A 24735-nucleotide genomic window follows, 5' to 3' on the forward strand; every position below is an offset into this window, starting at 1 on the left:
TCTAACCCATCTACTTCCGCTTCTACTTGATGGTTTTGTATCGAGCGATCTCATTGGACGAAACAGAAAGCGTCAAATGCCGCGATATTTGAATGTGAAAAATGTAAACAAAAACCGGCTTCTATCCAGAAAAGAATATTTTTCTGTGTGACTACTTATGGGAAAAGCCACGAATGATAAAATATCTCAAAACACCTGTCCATCAGAAATTGTACAGTGGTATGTGTAGTATATTTGCGAAACAGACTATAGCAGAGGCTCCTTTTAATCTTAACTAGATCTAGCAGATCCTCCCGCAGTCGCAGAGTGACCACGCTTGTGGATAGTTAAATACAACATGTATTCATATAGTTAATACAACATGTATTCATAACTCTTGTACATATTCTATAAATAAACTGTAAATATGTATACCTTGGATTTATTATAATATGTACAATTAACGACAGAACAAATATCACAACAGTATGCTGTTTTTATGCATAAAATAAGATAATTTTTCAATTTAATTTGCCCTATCAGTTCTAAACAGATCTGAGTGGCTGTGAAAGAAAAAATCAAAAGATCCAGGGATATAAACTAGCTAGTTTAATTAAAGGACACAGACTGTCCAAAATAAATGTTTAACATTAGGTATATGAGCATTTTCTTTTTTTTTAAAAATAGGGTCCTGTCCAAAAATCAGGGACCAAGGTCTATAACTGGGCCCCTGCTAATATATATCCCAAAGATACGTGTATACAAAGGAACATTTGTAAACATTTTCACTTGATAATTGGGTGTTCTTATGTTCCACTTTAATTTCAATGTGGAATCATTCCGAATGGGCATGATGAAGGTGAGAAGGGGATTCTTTAATAATCCTGGCTTTGAATTATCTCCCCATAGGCCTTTCTTAATATAATCTCATGAATATTGAATGAGATTCCCAGAGCGAGGCTGAGATGGGTCAGTTGTAAACATTGCTGATAAGCAGAATGGCAGCTACTATATAGTGATAGTGATATACACCAGTTTAATCCCTATTCTAACATGGCTCGAATTGATTTCCAGTTAAACAAAGAAGAAAATCAAACGCAATATATCCTGCGATAAACAACGGTTGACGCACGGACCGGTAAGAGAGCATTATGACGTCAATTTTGACGTCATGTAGCCGCCTGACGTCCGATACATTACTCCTCGCGTAAATGAATTCCAGCATAATATTTATTGAACTATATCAACGTGCATGTCAGAATGAAAACAATCAAGGCCTTCTTGTGATTTATCGTCTAATTTACCACGGTTCATCGTTCAGATGCTTCAGTATTTAACCACTCGGGCTAACGCCCTCGTGGTTCAATTCCTACGCATCTAAACTCTGAACCGTGGTAAATTAGACGATAAACAACGCGAAGGCCTTAGTTTAAACATATTTATTCCCAAAATTAAGTGCATATATTGATACAAATGTCATACTGTGATGAAAGCAAAACAGGAAAGGATAAGAATGAAAGACAAGTCTTATAGAATTCTTCTCCTTAGCGGAATTCTTCTCCTTAGCGGACAAAATATAACTGTATGAGCGTATCGAACTAAAATCTGTAACGGGGCTAGGAATATAGTCTTAAAATATGTAAGAAAAAAAAATATGAATCATTATTGATGAAAAGAAAAAAAAGGGGGGGAGGACAATGCATAGTGAAGAGAAATATTTACATAAAAGTGGAAGTGAATTTTGAATGATAGAATAAGTCAAACGTAGAAGAGAAACGAGAAAGAGGCAAGGTATTGGCATGTCTCAGGGTTGCTAAGAGAATCTTTTACTTTCGGATATATATGTCTGTACATGAGTGAATATAGTCATGTTATCCTGATCAGAAAGGTCCTGGTTTCCAAATAGAACAGTATCCAAGTCAATTACAAAATTCCTCAGATTATCAAGAAGATCGTATCGACAACGATTAAAAATTCTGCACTCAAAAAAGAAGTGGAAATTAGTTTCAGTCTGTCCACACTGGCACAATGGTGTGGGAGAAATATTTTTTAGGTAAAGATGTTGATTCAGTGCACTTCATTTTGTTCGTAGTCGTGTATGGAGAACCTGGAGTTTCCTGTTTCCGGTGTAATAATAGGCCGGAGTGCGCTGCTTGTTTTTATTTAAGTTACTTTTAAATGATGAAAGTGTTTCAGAATTACGGATATCTGGTCTCAGTAGGTTCCAATCACGTACAACAGAAGGCAAAAAAGAATTGAAATATAATGTTGTTCCAGCGGGTACACCATGTATATTTTCAGAGTTTCTTAGGTTGTAGCGGTTATCACCAGAATCAGGAACTGGAGAGGATAGATATGCTGGTGTCAGATTAGATTTCATTTTGAAAAACATGATAAGTCGATGTTTGTAACGTCTGTCGGAAAGTGACTCCCAGGGTACTTCTCTTTTTAGGTTTTCCAAGGAAACAAGTTTTGTAGCTCCAGAGACAATGCGAGCACATTCATTTTGAATTTTGTCTAGTTGATCCAATTCATACTTAGTACAATTGCCCCACACTACGTCTGCATATTCGAGTATTGGCCTTATAAACGAAATATATATGGTTTCAAGGGAGCGACGGTCAAGTGAAAATTTCAATTTCCGCATTATATATACCCTTTTCAATGCCTTTTCTACAATGTAGTTGATGTGAGAATGCCAGCAACAATCGTTTGACAGGAAAACACCAAGATGTTTATGTTCAAGTACCTCGGGGATAATCTGGTTAAACATTCGAAGAGGAGGATGTTGATGAAAGTTTCGTTTTCTTGAAATTAAAAGGGCTTCTGATTTGGAGGGATTGAATGTAACAAGCCATTTTTCTGCCCAGGGTGATATTGTTTGGATATCAGATTGGAGAAGATTTGCCGCAATATCCGGTTGCTGAACTATATGAACGCGAAGGCCTTGATTATTTGTTAAATATAACTTTTTTTTTTCTGCTGAAGATTATATTGGAACTTACAAGTTCTCTTCTAAATAATATTTATGAATATGACAGTGAAAGCTACATACACTATTTTTAAAGTAAGATCAAATATCTATACTTTTGTTGTTGTTGTTTTTCAGCTTGTTTACCTGTATGAAACTAAATCCTCAATACACATCTTACCTCTAAAACTGTAACTAATTGGTCAATTGATGCAGCTGTAGAAGTGGCCAGCTTTTAAGCTCTGCTTATAAACACTGATTGCTTGTACTATTAGGGCTAGTAAGTTGTTTACATGGTAAAGTTTGTTCAGAGCAGTCAGATTCTTTCCTAACCATATTATTTCATATATCTTAAGTGACACCAACACAGGCTAGCTTATGTACCAATAGCAGCCAAAAGGTATGCTTAAGTCTGTGAAAACCATTTAAAAACCCTTATTTGGTTGTCAATTTTAGGGCACCCTGGTTAGATACAAGTCCAGACAGACAGGTCTATGATCCGACTAGAGATCCCTCCACTTGGGCTGTTAAAGATCAAATAGATTCAAGTTAAATTCAAGGAAAAGAAATGATCATCATATAGAAACCAGATTGGCTGGACTACAGTGAAAAACAAACTCAACAATTGTGGAGAAATAACAAAGCCTTTAAGTTTAAATATTTAAGTTGGCCGGCTAAAGCAATACATTCTTAATTTTTCTAGGCAGCTCCAGTCCTTCAGTGTTGATATTTCCGGTCCTTGTTCAACATAAAGTAGGACTGCTGTCAATGTTCTTCCTCCAGTTGTAGATGGTTCTTTTGTACTCTCCATTGTTTCACATTTTTTGTCAGAAAATAAATAAATTAAAGGAATTTGAAAAAAGCCTCCTTCATTTCTTAACACTGAAATGACTGAAGTACAATACAAACCATAATGTCAGCAATTATTTTATTTTTATAACTGTTATACTATAAGTGTTCTTTTTTGAAATTCGTCTTGGTTTAAGTTGTGGTCAGCCTGTACAATTTTCATGTTTGAAGTGCTAGGAAAAAACAACTGCTGACTTAGAGATCTGTTCAGAAAAAAACAGAAATCTATGGTATAAAGAATAAATATGGTAAAATTGGAAATGCATTTTACTAGCATATATACTATTTACTCTAATAACCTTCTTTAATGAAGTTTGTGTATTTTTGATAAAATTTTATTTGACTGCGAACTTCATTTTCGAAAATACAAGACATGTGATTATAATGAATATTGTATATATATACCTGGAAATCACTCACTGACACACATCTCGGCTGAGCAAAAGTATAAAAAAAAATCTCTATTTTTAGAAGGGCTGGAAAATCTTATCTCACACGGGTTATCCCACACTCCTGTGACGGACTACTTCATGCACTGAATATACATATTTTCATACTTGTTTTTATTGTTTCTGTTGTGGTAAGTGAGAAATAGAATCCATCATTGGTGTTTGGTGAAGATCAGGAAATCTTAATCGAAGACCAATGACAGATTCTCTATATCCTGGGCAGACATAACTAAAAACTGTAAGATTTAGAGTTGACATAGAGAATCTGTCATTGGTCTTCGGTTAAGATAAGAAATCCCAATCGAGGGCGCACCGCTCAAGTCTTAAACGAGGCTGTTGGGATTTTCGATCTTCACCGAACACCAATGATGGATTCTATTTCTCACTTACCACAACAGAAACAACAAGAGGACCATGATGGTCCTGAATCGCTCACCTCTTCCCACATGACCCAGTTTTGAGTGTGACGTCGTTTTTTCTATTATTTGACATAGTGACCTAGTTTTTGAGCTCATGCGACCCAGTTTTTAACTTGACCTAGATATTATCAAGATAAAAATTCTGACCAATTTTCATGAAGATCCATTGAAAAATATGGTCTCTAGAGAGGTCACAAGGTTTTTCTATTATTTGACCTATTGACCTAGTTTTCGAAGGTACGTGACCCTGATTTGAACTTGACCTAGATATCATCAAGGTGAACATTCTCACTAATTTTCATGAAGATCTCATGAAAAATATGGCCTCTAGAGAGGTCACAAGGTTTTTTAATTTTTATACCTACTGGCCTAGTTTTTGACCGCACGTGACCCAGTTTGGAAACTGACCTAAATATCATCAAGGTGAACATTCAGATCAATTTTCATGAAGATCCATTGAAAAAAATGGCCTCTAGAGAGGTCAAAAGATTTAAATAATTTTAGACCTACTGACCTAGTTTTTGACCGCAGTTGACCCAGTTTCAAACTTGACCTAGATATCATCAAGATGAACACTCAGACCAACTTTCATACAGATCCCATTTAAAGTATGGCCTCTAGAGAGGTCACAAGGTTTTTTTTATTATTTGACCTACTGACCTAGTTTTTTACGGCACGTGACCCAGTTTCAAACTTGACCTAGATATCATCAAGGTGAACATTCTGACCAATTTTTATGGAGATCCATACACAAGTATGGCCTCTAGAGAGGTCACAAGGTTTTTCTATTTTTAGACCTACTGACCTAGTTTTTGACCGCACATGACCCTGTTTCGAACTTGACCTAGATATCATCAAGATGAACATTCAGACCAACTTTCATACAGATCCCATGAAAAATATGGCCTCTAGAGAGGTCACAAGGTTTTTTTATTATTTGACCTACTGACCTAGATTTTGAGGGCACGTGACCCACTTTCGAACCTGATCTAGATATCATCAAGGTGAATGTTCTGACTAATTTTCATGAAGATCTCATGAAATATATGGCCTCTAGAGAGGTCACAAGGTTTTTCTATTTTTAGACCTACTGACCTAGTTTTTGACCGCACCTGACCCTGTTTCGAACTTGACCTAGATATCATCAAGATGAACATTCAGACCAACTTTCATACAGATCCCATGAAAAATATGGCCTCTAGAGAGGTCACAAGGTTTTGGTATTTTTAGACCTACTGACCTAGTTTTTGACCGCACGTAACCCAGTTTCGAATTTGACCTAGATATCATTAAGATGAACATTCAGACCAACTTTCATACAGATCCCATGAAAAATATTGCCTTTAGAGAGGTCACAAGGTTTTTCTATTATTTGACCTACTGACCTAGTTTTTGACGGCACGTGACCCAGTTTCGAACTTGACCTAGATATCATCAAGATGAACGTTCTGACTAATTTTCATGAAGATCTTTTGAAATATATGGCCTCTAGAGAGGTCACAACGTTTTTCTATTTTTAGACCTACTGACCTAGTTTTTTACGGCACGTGACCCAGTTTCGAACTTGACCTAGAATTTACCAAGATGAACATTCTGACCAACTTTCATAAAGATCCAATGAAAACTGTGACCTCTAGAGATGTCACAAGGAAAAGTTTACGGACGCACGGACGCACGGACGACGGACGCCGGACGCTGCGCGATCATAAAAGCTCACCTTGTCACTTTGTGACTGGTGAGCTAATAAAAACAAGCATGAAAATATGAAACTATTTAAAACGCGGGAAATTGACGTCCATAAGCAGAAGTGACGTTGTGACAGAAAATTGGATCACTGAGATGTATTGGTACAATATTCTATATAGTTCTATAACTCTGACCAGCATTCAATAACCTCCCTTTAAGCAGTAAAAATAGAGTTTGCCTTGTAATTCTCTTGATAACCCTTTAAAGAAGAACAAATACATGTAAAGGGATTGACATAATGCTTTATCCAAGACCTAAATTATTCTTTGTTTCTGGTAACATAATAAACAAGAGCTGTCTGTAAGACAGCGTGCTCCACTATTCGGGGATTTGACAGTAAAATGAATATATGTCTGAATAAGAGACCTCTACTTTATAATAATAATAATAATAATAATAATTATAATAATAAATTCTTTATTTAAAGAGGGTAAGACTCATTAAGTTTCGTACATAACATACAAATCGAGGGTTCACCCTCGTAATCTTATTTTCAATGAGGCCCTCTAACAAACACAAAACCATTTAGTCATACAAATGAAAATATCACAGTCATTCCATAGAGCAGACTTGTAAAGAAGAAAAAAAAAAGAACACATGTTGACAGTCACATAACATAACTCTACACTGTATTAATTAAAAGAAAGTGTCTAAGTAAATATACTTTAACAGGAAGATACACCAAGGGACGTAATTCCATCAAATACACAAATTTGAGTTATCAGGATTGTTACAACACATCGAAGAGCTATAAAAGATATTAAAATAGATCGGAAACTTGAAAGGCATATAGAGCAAATCTCTCCAACATCGCGTGACAACTGAATGAGATCTCGATTACCGGAAATGACGCGATCTCCACCCCCATTTTGAACGCGATTATTCATTATTCATCGGTAAGTTTATTATCCCCGTATGGCCACGCTCCTTTTGATGATAAGAAACGTGTACTTTGTGTTAAGATTATTTCACATTAAACTAATGTTGTTTTAGAAGCTAACATGTATTTTAAATGTAGTTTTAAAGGTACAAAATGTAACTCCATGCTCGCCGATGTTTGTTTTTACTAAGATAACGCCGATTCACGCTCTGACACAAGATCACGCGAGATTACAGCCAGTTGCCATTCTGTGTATTTTATACTTCTTTGAACACATGCAGATGATGATGATAATGATATATTTTGAGTTTCAAGTCATTATCTTATATAGTACCAAAGTTATGTCCGGAAAAGAAAGTTTGTCAAAAATTGAAATGTAAAAGGGGTATAATTCGGTCAAAAATACAAATCAGAGTTATGGGGATTGTTACCACACATGCAGATGATGATAGATACATTTTAAGTTTCAAGTCTTTATCTTATATTGCATTAAAGTAATATCCAGAAAGCAAAGATGGCCAAAAAGATTTAAGTACAAAAGGGGCATAATTCTGTCAAAAACACAATTAGAGTTATGGGGTATGTAGCCACACATGCAGATGATTATAAACAAATACTTTTAATTTCAAATTTCAAATCATTATCTTTATAAGTACCAAAGATATGTTTTTAAACGAAGCTTTCAAAAAAAATATAACATGAAAATAATTCCAAGTATAACTCCTTGGTGATCTTGACCTTGGGTATAATGGGCCCAGCCCCTGCACATACTTTATTTTTATGCTGGACAATATTTATGTGAACTTACAGTATGATATAAGCAAAAGTAACAAAGATGTGACAGAAAAACAAAGGTTGCCGAAAAACTTTAACCTTAAAAATAACCTAAGTGTAAGACCTTGGTGACCTTGACCTTGGGTATAATGTGCTCAGCTCCTACACAAACTTTGTTTGTATACTGGACAATGTTTATGTGAAGTTACAGTAAGATAAGCAATAGTAACAAAGGTTGCCAAAAAACTATAACCAAGAAGGGTCACGCGACGCCGACACTGGGGCACGTAGTATAGCCGGTAAGCCCCCCCCCCCCCCCCCCCCACAATCTCCGAATAGTGGAGCTAAAAAAAATCAGGGTAGGCAGGTCAGAATTATTATTTTTTTATTTTTATTGAAACTTTTCAGAAATTGGAAAAAAAATGAAGACAAATTAGGGGGTTATGCCTTTAGAGCATTAGTAAGTTTATTTGTAACATCACTGACCATGCTTAAGGTGCTTTTTTAAAAAACTTTTTGTTAAAAACTTGAAAAAAAAATTCTCAAAGGCCTAAAAACATTTAAGGGTCGGGCCAAAAATTTAAGATAGGTCGAGGTACCGGAAACAAACAATTTTTTACGGCCAGGTTGTAGGTGAGTGGACTCAGAATGAACAACAAATTTGGCTGATAATATTTTTATTATCCCCCTTTAAATAAAATTGTGTCTTCAGCTTGAGGAATAAGGTCAGTAAATCGGTCGAAAATGTGCTTCCGTGGTGTAGTCGAAAGAAGTCCATAATAGATAGATCCTAATTTTCCCATTTTTGCGCAAATTCGTGTAAAACGAGCTAGTGCTTTAATCACCGTTTTTCACTACTAGAATACATTCTGCATGAAATGAGACGGTTTTCATGTTCATACACCCCACATGGCAAGTTTTGCAGATAGAAACAGGAAGTAGGTGTTTATTGCGCGGAGGAGAGTACATATGCGCCATTTTTAGGGTAGCAGACCACAACTGACTGGCATTTCACTAGGAACTACATAACCCCCTGTTTTCTTTTCATTTTTTCGTTAATTTGTGCATGTTGTGATAGAACTTTCATGAGAAATAGGTGTAGGAAAAAGTGATGTTCTCTAAAGATACGTAAAGACGACCTGAAGTAACTGTTGTCGTTTTTTATATGAAACAAAGAAGGATTTGAAATACTGACCTTTAACCTTGAAAAGGATAAATGTAGGTCTGATCTTGAATGGATTAGCTTGATTTTGCACACATAATCAGTGATCATTGAGATTTATGATGCAGATGGAAAACAAGATATCTAAATAAACCCATATATGTATATTAATCATTTCCCTTTAATATCGGAAAAATTGGCTATGGTATAAATTCTATTTAGTAATCAGTTAAGTGTGTCAACTTGAAGCATATTGTCATTTATGTAGAAATATAGATATGAAGGTCACCTGTAAAGGTCACTGGGTCTTGTTTCCCTAAGCAATTATTTGCCATTTTACATCAAATAACAATAACACTCGTAAAAAGAAGTTTTTTCCTAAGTCTGTAATAAACACCTTAGCAATAACTGATGATCAGTGAATCTTTTTTGGGCTACAGAGAACCTACATAGAAGTACCTGGCCTTGTTAGTATAACATCAAAGGATGTGTATGAGTCCTATGAAACTGAGTTCAAAAAGTATGATGCTACATAACTGCTATCAAAGAGTCAGATTTGCCTTATTGTTGCAGAGATTTTATCAAAAGTTACTGTAGTACGACGTGTAGTACGACGTAATGGCAAATTAAAGTGCAGAGGGCTGAGGTTCAATTTCGAGAAGGACTGCTCATGCACTGATGAATCTTACAACACCATTGCTTCAGATCTAGATTTTATTAAATTAAAAAGTACTGCCCATACCTTAAGGTGTTGAATCTTTACAGGTAAGTTCGTAAACAAAAACGAACAGATAAAATATATAAATATTAACACTACAGACAAATCATTCACAATCCAAATGGGAGGACAAACAATTGACCCTGCAATCATTGGATTACAGAGCATGAAAGCTGACACTATCAATACTAAAACGTTATTGTTCCTTCTCTTGAGAAGGAACATTTAGGGCCGATAAGTCATCAATACTAAAACGTTATTGTTCCTTCTCTTGAGAAGGAACATTTAGGGCCGGTAAGTCATCAATACTAAAACATTATTTAATACTGTTAAACAAGCAAAGGTCTGTTATGGAAAAGAGGTTCAGTCTAAAATGAACACTACTAAATTCAGTATCGTTCAAGAGTGGAGTCAGCAAGGCAATGAAAATAGTACAAAACTTCGGCTCTCTGCCAAAAAATGTAAAGGTATGGTGCCATTTATCAGTCTGTCAAATATATGTTTCATTTGTCAACATCAGGCTGTTAACAAAAGGCCACATGAACCTGAATATTACATCGATAAACTCAGCCAACGAGATTCTCTACTGAAGTCCTTGTTTCCTGGTGCTAGTGAACACAACATTGATGAACTCAGCCAACGAGATTCTCTACTGAGGTCCTTGTTTCCTGGTGCTAGTGAACACAACATTGATGAACTCAGCCAACGAGATTCTCTACTGAAGTCCTTGTTTCCTGGTGCTAGTGAACACAACATTGATGAACTCAGCCAACGAGATTCTCTACTGAAGTCCTTGTTTCCTGGTGCTAGTGAACACAACATTGATGAACTCAGCCAACGAGATTCTCTACTGAAGTCCTTGTTTAATTCCTGGTGCTAGTGAACAAATGATGAACTTGCTTAAAACTCAAAGTACTATCTGTGGTGCATCCGGTAAGGATCCAAGAAGTAGACGGCGGGGAAGGGATACCATACAGATTGCCCTTACTCTCTGGAACAGAAGCCCGCAAGGTTACACCACTCTCAGAAACAGTGGGCTGTTGTATCTTCCATCAGAAAATCTTCTGCAAAGATATAAAAACTGTTTTTAACAACAACCTGGATTAAATGATCATATGTTTTTATGGATGTTTATAATGAATCTAAGAGATTACATACATTTGTATTGACAAACATCGGGTGTTGATACTGGATGAAATGGCAATTCAAGATGATTTGAAAATGAGTTTTTATGGTGGTAAGAACACTATCGATGGTTTGGTTGGTATTGGGAAGTTTGCAGAAAATATGCATGTACTAAACACACATAAAAATGAAACTAGAATTGCAACTCATGTACTGCAATTTCTTTTTCTATCATATGATGAGTTCAGATTCCCATTTGCTTATTTTGGGTGCAAATACACCAGAATTATATATGACAGTTTGGGATTCAATCTGTAAGCTTTCTATAAGTATGAATTTACCATTGACTATGTATGTTTAGATGGTGCTAGCAATAACAGGCTCCTTCAGCTCATGCACTTTAAAGATAAGGAAGATGCTATTGCAAAGAATTTTACTACAGTAAACCCATATAGGCCAACAGAAACTGTAACATTTATAATGGATTATTCTCATAATATAAAAAAAATGCGAAATAATATTCATTCTAGTGGAGATCATGAATCATGTACAAGAAAGCTACAGGTGGATGATCAGTACATAGTGTGGAATCACTGGATCCAGGCTTATAATTGGGATAGATGTCATAATCTTTTTGAACAAAACTTCTAAAATGAGAAATCATTTGGCCGAGTATTAAATAAAGATACGTTGTATTTGATGTTTAAATACAAAGAAACACCTACAGACAGTAAATACCTTGATAAAAGTATTGAGATGTCGGAGAAATGTACATAGTGCTATCATTGTTAGCCCGAGTGGTTAAATACTGAAGCATCTGAACGATGAACCGTGGTAAATTAGACGATAAATCACAAGAAGGGCTTGATTGTTTTCATTCTGGCATGCTCATTGACATATTATAATAAATATTATGCTGGACTTCATTTACCCGAGGAGTAATGTATCGGACGTCATGCGGCAATTTGACGTCATAATTGACGTCATAATGCTCTCTTACCGGTCCGTGCGTCAACCATTTTTTATCTCAGAGCTTGATTTCCTTCTTTGTTTAACTGGAAATCAAATAGAGTCGTGTTAGAATATATAATAAACAGTACATTAATGTTTATAAGAGTAAAATGGTCAATTTAGCATATTTCATTGCCATTATATTAATCATTGTAATGTAAGCAGTGTGAACATAGACAGGGAGTGGGACGAGTTGTTCGGAAAGTAATCGAAGACAGGAAGTACCCTCCGAATTAGTTACTCGACAGCGGGGATACAGGACGTCTTTCGATTGATAAATACTGTAGATTACACAAATATTTCAGTCAAAACAGTATTTTAAACATTATTTGGTAAATTACATTTCAATTGCCATTTTGCCCAGACAGCTTGAGTTCGCAACTTCGCAGTACACGAGACCAGGGTTTTTCATTTCAATGACGTCATGAATTTACTATTTAGGCTATACAGTAGTAAATAAATTTGCTGTATACATGTATATGTTCTCTACAAAGTTTAAGAATTTCGAATTTCGGACATAGCCAGGCCCATTTTTAAAAATGAATTACTAGACTTATGTTCTTCAATGGCCTATAAATCACCTAAAATACCAAAATAGGTAGGGGTCCTGTCTCTTCTAAGAGAGATTTTTTTGTCTGACAGGTCAACACTATGGAATATGTTCCAAATAGACAAAAATCAACTTGAAAATGCTTCCAAAATGGCAAGTAGAGGTCCACATTGACATAAAACAGGAACTGACTTACATAAAATATGAAAATACCACCTTAACTGGGAAAAAATGAGATTTTTTTCTTTCCGCCATTATCTGACCGATGTAAAATCTAGCTAAGTAAACTTTCTTTTTTACCCACTAGATCACTGGTAAAAGTGTAGAACAAATTTGTACTTACTGAACTTTTAATATTGTTATAAAACAAATGTTCAGTCATAGCAAAATCCATCACCATTACGTTGAAAATTCGTTGAGTATTTTAGGCTCGGATTTTCGGTAGTTGTATTTGCCTAGCACTATGTATTTCTCTAGTACATGTGCGCTTATCATAAATAGAGCTTAAATATCATAGCGATGTCTATTTTGTTTCTATGCAAGTTTGAGAGAAATCTATCATTTCATGCCTCATTTCATGATACTTCTATCTCAAGTAATATATGCCATGATATTTCATTATTTTTCTGTAATGATATCATAGTAATAAAAATCACGGCCTTATCCCATTCAGTCAGTATTTGTTATTTATTGTCAAGAGTCAGAAGCTACAGGCCGCTCTTACTGATATACGGGTTAAATCTGGTCACTTCTAACCATGGTTAAAACAACAGGCATTTCAGAGGTCTGGGGAGTCTGTTGCTTCTTATATTCATGTCAATGGCCATAATTCCGTGAAAAATAATTCAAATGGTACGTGCAAAACTACATTTGGTGCCTGATGATAATCATAAAAAAAGGCTTGATAAAAATCTGACATACAATGACGCAGACATGGCGTGGACAAATCATTTCCATGTACAGATATAGGCTATATATATAAATGAAATATCATTCAAAAGAATGTGCTTTGAACATCAGCACAAGAAGACTGGGTACCAATCTAAGTTTGATAAAAGTCTGGGATACAGGGACCGAGAAACAGCTGGAACATTTTTTTCAATATACGATATAGATCTATATAGAGAAAATGTGTAATGGTCATAATGTATGTGAAAAATAATCCAAATACAACCCGCTTCTAACATGCAAAATAATCCTTGGTTTTGATATTGGTTACAATGTTTGATGGTACAGTAATCTGGAAAATAATTGCTGAGAAATAGGGCGGAATATATTTTCCACATACACATATAAAAGAATAATAAAGGGTTAAATGGAACCCGCTTCTCACATGCACAAGTACACTTGATACTGTAAATAATTAAAAGGTTGGATGGAAATCTGCAATATAAATGCTGAAAAATATCCCTGGCAAATTCAGTCTACAGAACAACGGACTGAGGTACGGATCAGAATCCTATATAACTACCAGATACTAATATCTGGGTGTATAATAAATAGGTTCTGCTATTATTTTGCATGGTAGTTTTCTAGGTTTCCTAATGGTCGTATTACCAATAACTACGATATATATATTATTTAAGAAATAATACATATGTCCCTATATTTTATCGGTTAATTAAATATGGGCAGGAGTTTGGATGCGTAATCATTAAATCACGAGTGCGAAGAAAGTTAAAGGTGTTTATTATTGAAATCTTTTTAAAATGTATAGACTTCCTTAAACAAATCCTGAGGAGCAAGCAAAGGTTTACAAAAGAAGGATGATTAAAATAGAAATATATTTAGAGAAATTTAATGTTTCAAAACGCTAATATATTTTTTATTAAGACACACAAAGAGGAAGAAAAAATATAAAAGCGTGTACAACAGGTATCTTGTAACGATAATTTGTTGCAATTACAAAGGGAGAATTATTTATGCATGTATGAATAACTACCAGTCGAAAGTATCACATTCAAGTTACTTTTTGATAAATTATAGGAGATAACAAAATGATCAGTGACTACAAAATTGTTTATTGTCGTACATCGAACGTAAAGACTTTTTTGTTTAAAGCATCACATCGTACGCCCAGACGGGCTGTATATAGAGGTCAATAACTCCGGTAAATGGTGCGTATATATACCAGGTGTTAAAAAGAAATACTACACACTACCCAACCCATAGAGCCTGTACCAATAAGTTCATTACAATATGATACAGGACAATAGATATTATCTAGCTCCGTTCACTACAATATGATACAGGACATTAAAATATCTAGCTCTGTTCACTACATTAAGATACTAGACATTAAAAATTATCTAGCTACGTTCACTATAATATGATACAGGACATTAAACATTATCTAGCCCCGTTCACTATAATATGATACAGGACATTAAACGTTATCTAGCCACGTTCACTATAATATGATACAGGACAGTAAACATTATCTATCTAGCTACGTTCACTATATTATGATGCAGGACATTAAACATTATCTATCTACGTTCACTATAATATGATACAGGACATTAAACGTTATCTAACTACGTTCACTATAATATGATACAGGACATTAAACGTTATCTACCTACGTTCACTATAATATGATACAGGACATTAAACGTTATCTACCTACGTTCACTATAATATGATACAGGACATTAAACGTTATCTACCTACGTTCACTATAATATGATACAGGACATTAAACGCTATCTAGCTACGTTCACTATAATATGATACAGGACATTAAACGTTATCTAGCTACGTTCACTATAATATGATCCAGGACATGAAACGTTATCTAGCTCCGTTCACTATAATATGATACAGGACATTAAACGCTATCTAGCTCCGTTCACTATAATATGATACAGGACATTAAACGCTATCTAGCCACGTTCACTATAATATGATACAGGACATTAAACGCTATCTAGCCACGTTCACTATAATATGATACAGGACATTAAACGCTATCTTGCCACGTTCACTATAATATGATACAGGACATTAAACGTTATCTAGCTGCGTTCACTATAATATGATACAGGACATTAAACGTTATCTAGCTGCGTTCACTATAATATGACACAGGACATTGAACGGCATCTAGCTGCATTCACTGTAATATGATACAGGACATTAAACATTATCTAGCCATGTTCACTATAATATGATACAGGACATTAAACGCTATCTAGCTACGTTCACTATAATATGATACAGGACATTAAACATTATCTAGCCATGTTCACTGTAATATGATACGTTCACTATAATATGACACAGGACATTAAACGCTATCTAGCCACGTTCACTATGATATGATACAGGACATGAAACGTTATCTAACTACGTTCACTATAATATGATATAGGACATGAAACGCTATCTAGCCACGTTCACTATAATATGATACAGGACATTAAACACTATCTAGACACGTTCACTATAATATGATACAGGACATTAAACATTATCTATCTACGTTCACTATAATATGATACAGGACATTAAACATTATCTAGCTATGTTCACTATAATATGACACAGGACATTAAATATTATCTATCTACGTTCACTGTAATATGATACATAACATTAAACATTATCTAGCTACGTTCACACTATTTGTAAATTAAGATACTGGACATTAAAACTTGCCTCTTTCTGTACCATATGATACTTGGCATTATCTAGCTACGGTCGCACTATATGTAAATTAAGATACTGGCCATTAGATCTAGCCCCGCTCTGTACCATATGATACTTGACATTATCTAGTTTCGTTAACTATGATACTGGACATGGCGTCCACCAAATTAAACCCGATGCTATTACCACGGGCATGACACCGGCACAAGTCATACGACATTACAGTTCGTAACATCCAGTTCACAATGAGAGGAATGTCTTATTTCTTGATTGATGATAACATATTATTCAATGGCCTAATAGGTTACTTAAGTGTATGTGATTATTATTGAGAAGACCTTACAACAGTCTTCAAAATATCAGACAAAGTGTAATAATTGGTTTAAATGTCATTGAGATATTTCAACAATCACTCTATATTTGAATTATTTGGTTTACGAATCAGCATGTTAGTACAATGTCTACCCAATGCTAATTTTAAAGCCTTTTATAAAACTTCTGAAAATGACTTTGTTTTGTTTGCTATAGCCAGATATATGTTATTTTAATGTTTATTTCAACACGGGGACATGGAAATATGTTCCTTATTTCTGATATTTTAACACTGGGACATGGAAACATGTTCCTTATTTCCGATATTTTAACACTGCAACATGGAAACATGTTCCTTATTTCCGATTAACGCTGGGACATGGAAATCTGTTCCTTAATTCCGATATTTTCTACAACCATGTTTGTTGTAATCGTTTTGTTTTACATAGATAAAAAGAGGGCTGAAACAGTGGCATTTCAAATATTGTTCCTTATAAAAGAAAATTTACAGAAACTGAATACATTAATTTCGCTAGAGTGCTACTATAATGGCGAAGCACGAGATCACAACTGCCAAGTGCGATTTTTTCGTAACTTAATCAATAGTACATTATAACTAAACATTAAGTTTCTATTGCAATCTAATGTCGAAGTGACTCAATTAAAATCCCCGGGAAAAGTGCTGTTTAGTTAAGTTAAAAGTCCATAATGAACATCAAAGAAACTAGATCCAGCGCAATGCGTTGCAACTGTACCCATCGCCACTGCGTTGGAAACGTTTTTGATCGATTATTTTATATTCCTGCAATGACAGTTCACCGATAGTTTTTGCCTGACAGTGTCATAATTACGATTTGATGCAAATATGTTCAGGGGTCGCTTTGTACAAGAGTTTAACATTTTTGATGGAAATTCTACTAAAACGGCAGTCCCTCGTCAAACTGAACAGAAGTGTTTAAGACAAAGAATTGCACAAAACAAGTGTTTGTGGCTGGAAGAGAACACATGTGGGCTCCTGTCTCAGTGGTTGTTTCCATTCAAACGTGAAAAAATATGGGAAAACCCATTAGAAAACTTAGCCCGCCCGCTTAGCTCAGTAGGTAAGAGCGTTGGTCTACGGATCGCGGGGTCGTGAGTTCGATCCTCGGGCGGGGAGTATGTTCTCCGTGACTTTTTGATAAACGACATTGTGTCTGAAATCATTAGTCCTCCACCTCTGATTCATGTGGGGAAGTTGGCAGTTACTTGCGGAGAACAGGTTTGTACTGGTACAGTATCCAGGAACACTGGTTAGGTTAACTGCCCGCCGTTACATAACTGAAATACTGTTGAAAAACGGCGTTAAACCCAAAACAAACAAACAAACAAACATTAGAAAACTTACTGTCATGAAGACAGCCGGTCATATTTATCCACCGCTTCTATGATGAACCCTCCACTGCGAAAGCTACGACATTGCGTGTTTATTCTTACGATAACAAAATGCAATGAAATACTGAATTATAAGTTTACATGCTGGCTGTGAACATACTATGCACATTATTAAAATAGATTTAATTACAAATTGAGGCTTTTAACAAGAATAAAAACTGTCTCCGGTCGGTCTTGTTCATACCCCGATAGCATTGAGACTTAAATATATAGAACATTTATGTCTTTTATATTATTTTACATTAAAACGAGATATGATTTGTTTCTATAAACACATCAAGGACAAATGGCTCAAATGACTGTTTTCAACGAAACGATGAACTGCTTGTATTCAAATATACTACGGATGGTTACTATATTTAGAATTAAGCAAATCAACTTTGCAAACCGGTTTAAAGATATTTTTGGTGGGAAAATGACACCAGTATTACACTAGATGGCTGTAGAATACATGTTGGAAAGTAAACGTAGTTTCATTTTGTTATACATTGTAGTCAATACGCATCACGCGAACAAACCAGCACGCCTGTCGATTTTCGCCATTCGATTTTCACCAGTAACACTATATGATACTCGGGTACAACTTGCACATAATTTCAAAGCTTGTGATTTATTCTAAATTTTGTTGCAATATTGTCCATACATAACACCTATAAGTTTAAAGATAAAATTCATTTCGTTAGTTAATACTTGTGATGTTTTAATAAACATAGGAGAAACAAAAGTACATCACGAATTCACGTCGGCAAAGACCAAGTAAGCGACTTTAACTGGAGCTTCAAATAGCTTCATTCTACTAATTTGCATACCTTTGTCACTTTCCGTTTAATTCATACGTGTAATCAATAATTATTTACAGAATTTGCTGATATTTATATATGTGACGAACATTCATGACTTGTTCCATTCCTATACGCATTGATTGATTGCGAAGCGTTAAATGACAATATAATTTGATGTTTTATATTAGCACGTGTAAACGGACCCATTCTTAATTTCTTAAAAGTTTACTTCGCTCCAGCTATTGCAACATCTGTATATCCCGTATTGAAATTAACTACAGTCAAACTTGCATTAAACGGCCAACATTTTATTTTAATAGGCAGAACTGATAGGATACTTTTACTGATATAGTTTAAATCTAGGTCACTTCTAATCATGGTTAAATAGACAGCGTTTAAAGATGTACGCTGCTCATCTTTCATTAATTATTTTGATTTTAATTTAGATATTTACGTATCCTCATTGCATTAATTTAACTTTGCTAAATATATAAATCAATTGTGTTTAAAGTCATGTTCATAATCAAATGTTAAACAGTAAAAGCTGATTGTTAAAATAACTTCCAGTTTTTGTTATGGTAGGATACATGTATACAGTGTTCATCTATACATGTATAAAACGTTAACTATTTTTAACCTAATTCCTAATTACTGAAGGGTTCATACACATATATTTGTTCATTCTATGTTTACATAAACTACTGGTAGCTTTTTTCCATGTGTTTGAATATAAAATTCGGGACTAGTATACCTTTAATAGTGGAAGTGAATCTGTCGCTTCTTACATTCGTGTCCTACTAATAAAATAACTGACTTACTATATAATGTATCTTGCTTGCCGGATATTTTACCTAATTAAATCGATTGTTCTGACAACCTTTGCAACTTGTCATGTCAAGAATATTGTAAGATATATTGGCATACTTTGGAGTTAATTCTAATCCCAGGCTAACGAGAATGGTGTGAAAGTGAAACATACCCAGTTGATAGATTGGACTCGTCATTTGAGAATACAATATATTACTAGTTTCGAACGACTTTCTCTTACATAAAAACTTGTGTGTCTAAATGTATTCATATCATGTATATAAAGTAATTAAATATTATGCAGCTGCATTGTTTTGTATTTCTATCGTATACAGTGATTGGATAATTGTCAAGGAAACATTTTGTTTATTACGATGTTATGTGCAGGGCACTCAAATGTATGTCAAATACTCTCCTTCGCTTGAGTTCTTATCTCGTGCGAATAACATGTTATCGTGTGTGCATGACATGTTATCACGAGCGCACGACATCTCTTCTCAAGTGCTCGACATCTTATCCCATGCGCACGATACTTTATCTCGAACGCTCATCATCTTAACACGTGCAATCAACATCATTTCTCGTGTGCACAGCATCTCACCTTTTTACATATATAGTGAAAATATATACGATCACTGATTAAACATACCCCTGTTTTTGTCTGTAAAACTTCTCAGGATGACATGAAAATACAAAACCCCCCACCTCGTGTGCCCATGTGACATGAAAGACAACACATAAATGGGCAACGGCACGATGTTAATACCTGAAGACCCGACAATTATAGGTTATTAGCTTTGTATCGGGAAATATGCACGAGTTCTTCAGTGGAAATATTGCGCGACTTTAGGAGCACAATATTCTTCCGCTGAAGAACGAGTGCATATTTCCCGATGCAAAGATAATAACCTTTTTATTACATACGCATCTACACGTATAAATATTATGTAAATATCATAAATTTGTTCAATAGCCTGAATAGAATTGACAAAACTGAACTAAATAGAAAAAAATAGTGCAACAACACACACTGAATTACGTCACGCACCCGATATGAAATTCAGGCGTCAGTGTATGGAAAAATATTGACGTTTCCGGTACTAGTGTAACTTTACGGGGAATAGAAACGAGTATGTAATAATTTGCCAATATCATGTCCCTATATCTTCATCCCGAAAGAAACGACCTATCCTTTCTTGTCTTCTCAGAAATCAACCATAGTGTATTGTTTTGACTTAATGTATGTGTCTATATAATATACAGTTACTTATTTATACAGAAAGGACATTCTGATGCCTGTGTATTCTTCTTTATCAAGTTTTGTGGCTCTGAAATGTACCAACATAGTGTCCTTAAAAATTCTAATTAGTTTAACTGAACAATTCCTATCACGAAAATTATAAGTTTGTGGAACTTACTTGCTTCGTACCCCTATCATGATATCCTGTTGTCCAAAATAAAATATCTGTCTACTTTTGTCATTTTGTTGCTTGTTTAAGGATAAGCTAAGGCTTTTAATTTAAAATGACTGTGAAAAATATTTTTTGTATAGTGAATATTATGAATTAAGGTACCGCCTGGAATGGGCATTTTTTGTTAATATATCTTGTATACTGTATATATGTACTTCATATAGAAGAACGAAATGTTCTAGATCTTGTATAGACAACTCAGTCAAATAAATCGTAAAGAAAAACTATCTTTTTCAGTTGCAATATCATCATGAAAAAAAAGTTTGGATAATTCAGATATTGTTCAGTTTACTTTATCTACATTGTCTTAAATAATATAATGCAAAGTGAATACTGATTGGAATTTTAAGTAAATTGTGCTTAATACAATCCTTTTGTATGTAAACAAATAGACAACAGGAAGTGTCTCAACACGCATGCGTTATCATGATGACGTACCTCCTGTAGGTCTAAGGACCGAGGACCTAACTTAATGCAGTTCTGTTTTCACTTCTTTGACGGTCTTCACACCTCCTTACTGTTTAAAAACATTTTCTAGTTGCATATACATTTCCAAATCAATCGAACGAAATAAAATAAAACATTTTGGCACGGTATACGAATTTCTGTAACTGATTTGGGGTGCTCTGTTACTCATGCAGACAACCAGTCTGTGGAAAAGATATAAAACGGAACCGGAAGACATAAAAAAATTGCCCGCATACAGACACTAAATAGCCTGAGCACCTAGGAAAAAATGGTAGCATAATGGCGGATTCAAATAGTTCTCAGTTTTTTTTTTTTTTTTGCTGTAGGAAGGATTTTTCCTTGAAATCATTGCTATATATTGGTTGAAATCATATTGCATGCCTATACTTGACATACTGGTAGCATTTGCATGTTGAAAAAAGACTCCAAACTGATTTAACATGTGAAATTTATTCATACACCCCTACCCTAAATTGTGATTGTCATTTCAGTGTAAAAATTACGGTGTGTCCGTTTGACCAGAAATATTTTTCTTGCATCAAACATGACCCCTACATTTCTTTGGATATTTTTACATTATAAATGTTGCTCTACAAGAAAATGTAAGTTAAAGAAATTTAAAATGGGTCTAGGTGTGTATTGCAGCATTGTGAAAACTTGTCATTTTATATACATTTTGTAGAATATATAGTGGTGACTATTTAGTGTGTTATAACCTAGAAAGACAAATCACTATATACGTACGTTACTGTCTCGGTGATTATCATCCCTTTATATGAATTAAGGCAACGCCTAGAAGTGGGATTTATCGTTAACATGCCCTATCTTTCATTAATAAGGATGTTCTGGATCTAGTGCCTTTATCCTTCAATACAAGTAATATTCTAGAAATGTACTAAAACAAGCATTTTTGAAATTATCACGAATTCAGTTCGATAACGTTCTAAAACATCAGTTAAATTAAACTTTAAAGGAACATATTCTGTCTTCGTTTTCTAGAGTATGTTGAAAAAAATCATTATTATCAAGAAGATGAGAGCAAGTAAAAAATAAATAAATAAATAAATAAATAAATAAATAACCTTCAGGCTTTAAAATATGGTACGTGTTCATTTACCAGGGAGTCCCTTAAGTGGCATTTAGATATTTATTTTTCATTTCGTTTTCAGGAAAGATTGTTGTGTGTTTACCAATAAACAATAACTATCTTTGAATCAGATCGTCGATGTATTCTATATCAATCCTTTAAACACGAAGTTGTATTAAAATATGATAAAAAGCTATCATACAGAGCAAACAACATTTTTTACCCAGAAAACTGTGCTTGGTCATCTCTTGCGTTCATCAAAGAACACGTCTTTAAAACTGAAACTAAAACTAAAACAAATCAACCACGTACGCGATGTTAAAATTTGCATATTTGAAACTGTATTGTTTATTTGGTACAACAGGTAATGCTAAAAACATAATAATTGAGCCGTGCCATGGGAAAACCAACATAGTGGGTTTGCGACCAGAGTGGATCCAGACCAGCCTGCGCATCCGCACAGTCTGGTCAGGATCCATGCTGTTCGCTAACAGTTTCTCTAATGGCAATAGACTTCAAAAGCGAACAGCATGGTTACTGACCAGACTGCGCGGATGCGCAGGCTGGTCTGGATTCATGCTGGTCGCAAACCCATTATGTTGGTTTTCTCATGGCACGGCTCATATCATGTTTCAATAATTCAACTTTATGTCTCAAAATCTGAATCTTACTCTAATATGGAATCATATTTCAACGAATTTTCTTATGCTGTATACATTAGGAAAATAAGTTAATGACTGCGTGCTATGTTAATAGAAATATTTGATGTGTGTTTTATTTTACAGGAAAAAACATAGGTACAATGTTTCATGATAGAAAATGCGTGAAATTTGCCCTGCACATCGGCGATATCAGCTTTGAGTCATAATAATGACAATGTAATATTTGCAAGTATTGAATTAACAATAATGTCCGGCTAACTTCTATTTTGGATGTACATTATTTTGAAAAGCAATTCCATCTAAATGAGAAAAAATGTCACAACATAGCTTCTCTTGGACTCAGTCTTATCATACCATGCACCACTCATTGTGAGCTTTTAAGTCGGTTCTAAACTAGTGTTTTGGGATTGGGCTGACATATACATTTCAGAATCTCTCTAAGAAAGACTTATGTATACAAATATTTGGACTCGTACTTCAAAAATAATTTAGTATTTGCAAACATTTTGCGATGTAAACACTGTATTTAAATGTCATTTTGAAATATGAAGAACATTTGAAAGAATTAAAAATAGCTGTGAACCGTATTTGTTATATAACATGTTAATTCTTTGAAAAATACCCTTTTTAGTGAAATATACAATTTCGTTGAAATTATACGTTTTATATCCATATATGCAGATGTTTATTATGACTATTATGTCTCAAAAGAGATTGTTTACTAGATATTTGATATTGTCGTTCAAGCTTTAGCTTTTGTATTTCAGCAGGTATAGATCGCATTACCGTTAAAAGTCGTATAGAGATACCCTCAGCTTGTCAAACTACTAGTTCACACGTGTGAACGATTTGATACAAAAACGTTGTTAAATATTTGCATATATACCGATGTTTATCTTCAAACTCGACCTCAACTGTTTCTTATCCTTTATTGCGTTTTACAAGACTAGGTCAGGAATCATGTCGAGAAGCTTAAAATTAGGGACATTTAAAAAGTACATATCAATCTTAGTTTAGGCAATCTGATAGGACGACAATGCAAATGACAGACCTTTCTATGCAGCTCTATGTATCGGAATGAAACAGTTTTCCTTAAGTCGGTGCCAGGGACGTGATATGCTTGCGTACATTTTTGTTTACTGTCAGAACTGTCTTTATTCTCCAAATACTTTTATCAGTATTCAGTGTTGTTCTGATCCCATTAAATCTTGCACACCAGTCCATTGATCTGTAATACATAACGTTAGTTGCTACATGCAAATTTCATTATGCCACATTAATATCTCTAATAAAGTCGAGTTTACTACTATTTTGAACTATCGCTTTATGCTTCTAGAGAGTTTGTAATATATTATAGCCTAAAGCAAGTCAGTGTTAGCATCTCAAGCGACTGTGTTCCATTCCCGAATTTCATCCACATTTGTAAATAC

General features: G+C 34.6%; 1 protein-coding gene across 1 annotated transcript in view; it reads right to left on the reverse strand.

Annotated features, from left to right (window-relative positions):
* LOC123558671 (serine/threonine-protein kinase TNNI3K-like) overlaps positions 1–18210 on the reverse strand; it is a 123228-nt gene extending 105018 nt beyond the window's left edge. The window contains exon 1 of the mRNA XM_053524332.1: positions 17981–18210. The gene's annotated coding sequence lies outside the window, so the exon portion shown is untranslated. The remainder of the gene's footprint in view (positions 1–17980) is intronic.
* Between the last annotated feature and the right edge of the window lie 6525 nt (positions 18211–24735).

The sequence above is a fragment of the Mercenaria mercenaria genome, chromosome 15, assembly GCF_021730395.1.
Source record: "Mercenaria mercenaria strain notata chromosome 15, MADL_Memer_1, whole genome shotgun sequence".
In the NCBI taxonomy this organism is placed as follows: domain Eukaryota; kingdom Metazoa; phylum Mollusca; class Bivalvia; order Venerida; family Veneridae; genus Mercenaria; species Mercenaria mercenaria.